This window comes from Lissotriton helveticus, chromosome 8 (assembly GCF_964261635.1).
Source record: "Lissotriton helveticus chromosome 8, aLisHel1.1, whole genome shotgun sequence".
Classification (NCBI taxonomy): domain Eukaryota; kingdom Metazoa; phylum Chordata; class Amphibia; order Caudata; family Salamandridae; genus Lissotriton; species Lissotriton helveticus.
Genome location: NC_136069.1, coordinates 1697181120 through 1697187642, shown reverse-complemented (window position 1 = coordinate 1697187642; position 6523 = coordinate 1697181120). Strand labels below are relative to the sequence as shown.

The 6523-nt window shown below is 43.3% G+C and overlaps 1 pseudogene; it reads left to right on the top strand.

Annotated features, from left to right (window-relative positions):
- Positions 1-5294: 5294 nt before the first annotated feature.
- LOC144774596 (U2 spliceosomal RNA) lies at positions 5295-5514 on the top strand (annotated as a pseudogene).
- Positions 5515-6523: the final 1009 nt, after the last annotated feature.

The window sequence follows — 6523 nt, the reverse complement described above, 5'->3', positions numbered from 1 at the left end:
CTGAAGATGTACTCCTCAAGTGCATCCTCGAAACAAAGTCCTCCAACCACTCGCTCGACCCCATCCCTAGTGCCATTGCCATTGACTTCTACACCCATTCTCTTCCCTATTGGACCACTCTGGTCAACCTCTCCCTCTGTCAAGGCTCCCTTCCTGTTCCCTTCAAAACTGGGCAGGTCACCCCTCTGCTTAAAAAACCCACTGTGGATGCGAATGACCTCAACAACTTCCGCCCCATCACTAACCTACCCTTTCTTGCGAAGATCACAGAAAGATGTGTTACGAAACAACTCTCTCGTCATATCAAGGACAATGATCTTCTTGACAATCTTCAGTCCGGCTTCATCCAAAACTGCAGCACTGAAACTGCCCTGCTGCAAGTGATCGATGACGCGCTGCGAATACTAGACTCGGGGGGATCTTGTCTTCTAATTCTCCTTGACCTTTCGGCAGCCTTTGACACTGTCAATCACAACACTCTCCTCAACACTCTTCAACAGAGAATGGGCATGGAGGGCACTGTGATTAAATGGTTTGCTTCTTTCCTTTCTGATAGATCCCAAATGATCAAAATATCGGACAGTCTTTCATCTCCTTTGGCGGTGGGTCAAGGTGTTCCCCAAGGCTCTATTCTTGCACCCACATCGTTCAATCTCTATTTGGAACCTCTGGAAGATCTCCTAAGTAAATCTGGGGTCAACTATCATCTCTACGCAGAAAATGAAAATGTTCAGGTTTAACATGTATTGTATACCGTGCAAAGTAATCACCATTGCAAATATAATGTTTAACATCATATCATGGAATGCCCGAGGAATGGGCTCACAAGTGAAAAGAGCGTCAGTGTTTGAGCTCTGCAAAGCACAAAAAGGGGACATTATATGTTTACAGGAATGTGCAATTCCCTACTCCACGGACTACAGTCACATATCCAAATATTGGGAAGAAGGCCCCTCCAAATGGTCTGGGGGAGGAAACAAGAATGCTGGAATAGGCATTCTCATAAAAAACAAAGAAATGTCAATCCTTGATACTAAAATTATACAGCCAGGCAGGGCTATGATTGTCACCATACAATACAGACACACACCACCTTTAAGGTCTGTAATATTAATGCACCAACCGACAAGAATGAAAGAATGTCCCTGTTTGAAATGCTCCCACTTTTTATTGCAGGTGCAACCCCAATGGTGTTAACAGGGGATTTCAACGGCAACTGCATCATAAACCCCACAGACAGATGTGGCAAGAAAAACTGTTACGAAATTGATAAGTCTGCACAATGTCTCAAAAACATGTGTAAAGATTTGCAACTGTCAGATACAGGGGCAAAATCAGGGTCAAAACAAAGGTTCACCTGGGAAGCAGAAAGTGGCAAAGTCAAATCAAGAATTGATTTCATTTTCACCTCCAAAAATATAAAAGCAAGGAATTATGAAACAAACGAGAGTGGTATGTCAGACCACAAAATCTTGAAAGCAACCGTTGAAATCTCAAACATGTGTCAAATGGGGAGGGGTGTGTGGAAAATGAACATCTTGTTATTACAAGAGGAAAATATATGTAAAAAATTACAGTGATATGTACAACAACTTAAAAACCAGAAAGGAAAGTTTCCCATCCTTAGCAGAATGGTGGGAAGAGGTAAAAAAACAAACACAACTTTTTTTCAGAAAACAGAGCATGATCAAAAGCAAGGAAAAGTTTCAAATATTTGATGAAATACAAAAAAGAATGATCACGCTAGAAAACCTGGAAAAGGGTAGAATGGAAGTAGGGGAGAAAAGAGAAAAAACAAAAACAGAACTGAAAGAATGGCTGCAACAACGAGGGAAAGAACACATTTTTAACTCCAGGGTCAAGATCTTTGAGGAAGATGAAAAGTGCTGAAGGTTCTTTTTCAAAAAGGCACAGCAAGTGCAAAAGGTAATGAATGAACTGAAAGACACAAATGGACAAACACAAAAGGGCCCAGAGAAAGTAGGGAAAATAACAACAGCCTTTTTTTCCCAATTGTACAAAAAAGAGCCATCAGATATAAGTGCATGTGAAGATTTTCTAGGGTCCTTGCAGAGCTCTTTATCCCAAGAGGAACAACATTTTCTAACCACCCCCATTTCAGGAGAAGAACTCTTCCAAATCATTCAGGAAGCCCCAAAAGGATCAGCCCCTGGGCAAGACGGCCTTCCATGGGAGTTTTACAAAGCTTTCTGGGGGCTTATTGCAAAGGATTTTTGGAGTCTGTTGAAAGAATGCTTGGAAAAAAATGTTTTACCCCCCTCCTTACCACAGGGCATCATCAAACTGCTGGAGAAAAAGGGGGCAAGCTGGACATCAACAATTGGAGGCCAATCCCCCTCTTGAATGTGGACAGTAAGATCCTAAGTAAAGTCCTGGCAGGAAGATGCAGAAAGGTGCTGGCCTCCATCGTGCACCCAGACCAAACATGTGCGGTCCCAGGAAGGAAAATGTGGGACAGCTTGACCATCATTAGAGACACCTTGTGGTTAGCGAAAGACAGGGGGAATCCACACCTATCTTGGCCCTTGATTTCCAGAAAGCCTTTGACTCCCTAAGTCATGAATACCTTTTCAAAGTGCTCAGGAAAATGGGATTCCCAGAAGGTTTCATCAAAACTATTGGCTTAATATACACTAGATGTGAAAGCCACGTTCTTATAAATGGTACACTATCTGAGGGGTTCCACATTGAATCAGGGGTCAGACAGGGATGCCCCTTATCACCGGCACTCTTTGTATGTGCAATCAAACCTCTCCTATGTGCCATCAGGAAGGACAAGTGCATAACGGGCCCTCTGGTACCGGGCAGCCAAGGCAAACAGGTCAAATGTGTAGCATACATGGACGATGTCACCATTGCTTGCACTGACGTTAGATCCATAAAAAGAACTTTCCTTATAACCCAACTCTTTTTCCTAGCAGCTGGGCTACAAGTGAATGTGGAGAAAACGCACTGCATGACGGTGGGACAATGGGACAAACTGTCTCGGCTCCCAGTGAAACCTTCCAAAGACCCGGTAAAAATACTGGGGATTCTTTTTTCCCAGGACATGAAGGGAGAAATAAACTGGGAGAAGATCCAGACAAAGCTCAAGCAGAAAATGGCGCTCTGGACGACAAGAAAACTTTCCCTGGAAGGGAAAGTCTTGGTGCTGAAAGCAATATGTCTACCAATCCTGATGTTTATTGCCATGATTTTCCCTCCATCATACAGGTTGACAAAAGTGACACAAAGACTTTTTGCAAACTTCTTTTGGGGGTCAAAAATTGAAAAACTAAAAAGAGTCACAGTTTTCAAACTACCCACAAAAGGAGGGAAAGACCTGCCAAACCTCCATGACTTCCTGATGTCACATTTTGTTAAAAACGTACTGGGGAATGCAAAGAAAGACTCGCATGTGGAAGCTTCATCTTATCAAGAGTGGGCATATGTAAACTGGACAATACAAAGCCTTTTTTTACTAGAACCACCCCCTGCGTACAAAGGCATCAAACCTTTCTTCAAGAAGCTGGAAGAGAGGCAAATTCAAGCGAAGGACATCACACCCCAGATGGCCTTAAGCAAAGAACTGAAAGAAACGGACTCAGTGACAATGGTAAACAACTTATCAGAGAAGCAATCAGGGAAGGTTTGGGAGATGGTGAACCACAAAGACTTGACAAACTCCCAGAAAGACTTGGCATGGATGATGGTATCCAAATGCCTACCAGTGAAGCAATTCCAACATGCAAGGAAACTGGCAAAAACAGCAAGATGCCCAACACCAGGCTGTGCAGCAGATGAATCCCTGATGCACTTCATTTGGAACTGCGGCGGAGCACAAAGCATGTGGAAGGCAATTGGACAGCTCATTAAAGAATTAACAGGCCAGGCATCCCTGTCCTATGAACTGGCTCTCTATGGTTTGGGCAAGAATTGCAATACAAATAAAGTAAGGACGCTATGGAGAATAATAAACTGCGTGAAAGAGGCGATGTGGGAAAACAGGACCCTTTCCTTGTACAAACACCAAGCAATCACGGAAAAAGAATGCCAAAAACTTGTTTTCAATAAAATGTTCTCTTACATGTGCATAGACACCCATAGATTTGGACACGAGTGGGCAAAGGAAACCTGGAAAATCAGGAGTTGGTCAGGATGGGTAAAATGAGAAATCTTCTTTGAGAATGGTTAAATGTACAGCACCCAAATAAGGGACTGCTTAAAATGTAAACCTGACGAATAATTTTAAATAAATTACATTTTTTACAAAAAAAAAATGGCACCTCGTGTGATTATTGAAGAGGAGATTCCAAAATTTTTGGAAGACTTACGTCAATACGCGGGTCTAGAGCGTTGTAAAATAGAGTTTGAAACTCAATCAATATATTTAACTTCCTGCTCTAAACTTGCATTACGTTTGGAAATTCGCTTCTACGAGCTCTCTGCCAGAAAATAATTATTGGAAGAAAAAGAATCACATTTAATGTCTTGTAAAGGGTACTAGGCTTTCTATAAATACATGTCTCATGATGTCTCAAAACACTGTTTTCACTTAGGAAACTGTGGGCTAGATGTAGGTAAATTAGATTTACCGATTCATAATTACCTAATTTTACCTATTCTGTATTCATGAATAGGTAAATCTAATGTAGGTAATTTTACCGAATCGGTAGGATTCGGTATTTACCGATTCTGTAATTACAGAATCGGTAATTGTCATTGATTCCTATGGGCCTTGAAGCCCATAGGATTCAATGGCAAATACTGATTCGGTAATTACAGAATCGGTAAGATTACCGAATTGCCAAGGGGGACAGGGTGTCACTTTGACACCCTGTTGCACCCCTGTTTGTGGCTTGTGTGCCATGTGGCACACATACATGCACTAAGGGGCATGTATGTGCATGTACAGATGTGCATGTACACAGGTATTCGTTATTTACCATGCAATAGTATTACATGGTAAATAACGAATCGGTAAGGGCCTGTGGCACTGTTTTCAGTGCCACCTACATATTGATTTACCGATTCTGTAAATTTACAGAATCGGTATTTTACCAAATCGGTAAAGGCCCTACATCTCCATTTGCAAATACCGGTCAGTAACGGCCGAAATCGTCAGTTACCGACCGGTATTTGCCGACCTACATCTGGCCCTGTATGTTGTTTTGGTTTCAGTCAGTTGCTTCCTCTCCACTCAAATTTTTGGCCCTCCTGGAGAAGTGTTGATGGAGCAAGGTCTTGTAAGAAAGAGACTTGCGGCAGCAATCCACTGGTTTAACTCACTAACAAGTTATTAACGGCCTTTTGGCTAAGATCAAGTGTAGTATCTGTTCTTATCAGTTTCACAGCGCGGTTTCTGCGCAGTTGGAATTTGATTTGCACTGTTCTACGACTTTGAAGCTTATGCAAATTTTCGCGATGGCCCAACGTGCTTTTAATTAAGGCGGATGAGGGGCACCAGCGTGCTGGTGTCTGTTCGTTCACTAGAAACATAAAGTAGAACCCCCAGGGGCCTGCGGACAGCTCCTAGAGCACAGGTAACGTTGCGCTCTTTTACTCTCTCTCTCTTGGCGTTTGGGTGGACTAATGCTGGAGGCTTAAAACACCTCGGGCATATTACCAAGCAATAGAGATAATTATCGCTATGCATGGTTAGCGGCTAAAATTATATAGCCGTGCTCCGACGATTTTTACCGCTGAGATACCTTGATATTATCAAGGTTTATCTAAAAAGTGGTAAAAATCCTGCGAAATGCATGAATATCGCTGAAAAATCAGCGTTATTCATGCATTATCGTGACAATGCTCTTAGCCATGTTATCCACCTTCCATTGGATAACATGGCTAAGAACTGCTCTGGGCAGGCGTTATCTTTTGGAGATATTCGCGCTTAGCGCGAATATTTCCAAAAGTAAGGCTTTGTTGATAATTGGAGATAGCGATATTAGTGACTGTTTCCAGTCGCTAACATCTTGGCACGCCCACTTTGCATGTAATTAGTGATAAATATCGCTGACATGCAAAGTGGGCCCCAAGATGATCGCTATCTCCTACTAGCTGTCGCTAACTGGTGTTAGCGAAAGCTTGGTAATAGGGCGATAAAATTATCGCCGCTTTAGCGGGAAAAGGTCCCGCTAAGGTGGCGATAATGGCACCTGGTAATATGCCCCCTCCTAACATCCTTCACCGGCCTGAACAGTACCCAGACCTCTGGTAAGGGGATTTATGCTTAGGTGGACACACCTATAACCCTGCCTTAGTTCTAAGGAGCGACTGGTCAGTGTTTCTTGCACTGCAGACCTCTAAGGTTTGCTGGGAGACACCCCAGGTACCCAGGCGGACTGTCTAAAGGTGAACTCTGTAATCCGGCGGCAACCCAGTAATTACCAGGTGAACCCCTCAACCAACCAAATGGAGGACATGGACACTGGAGCCCAGTGGTCACCCCAGAAGGCATCCCCCAACCGGATGCCCAGAAACCAAACCCCCTACCCCCTGGGGACAGCGGCAAGGCGGC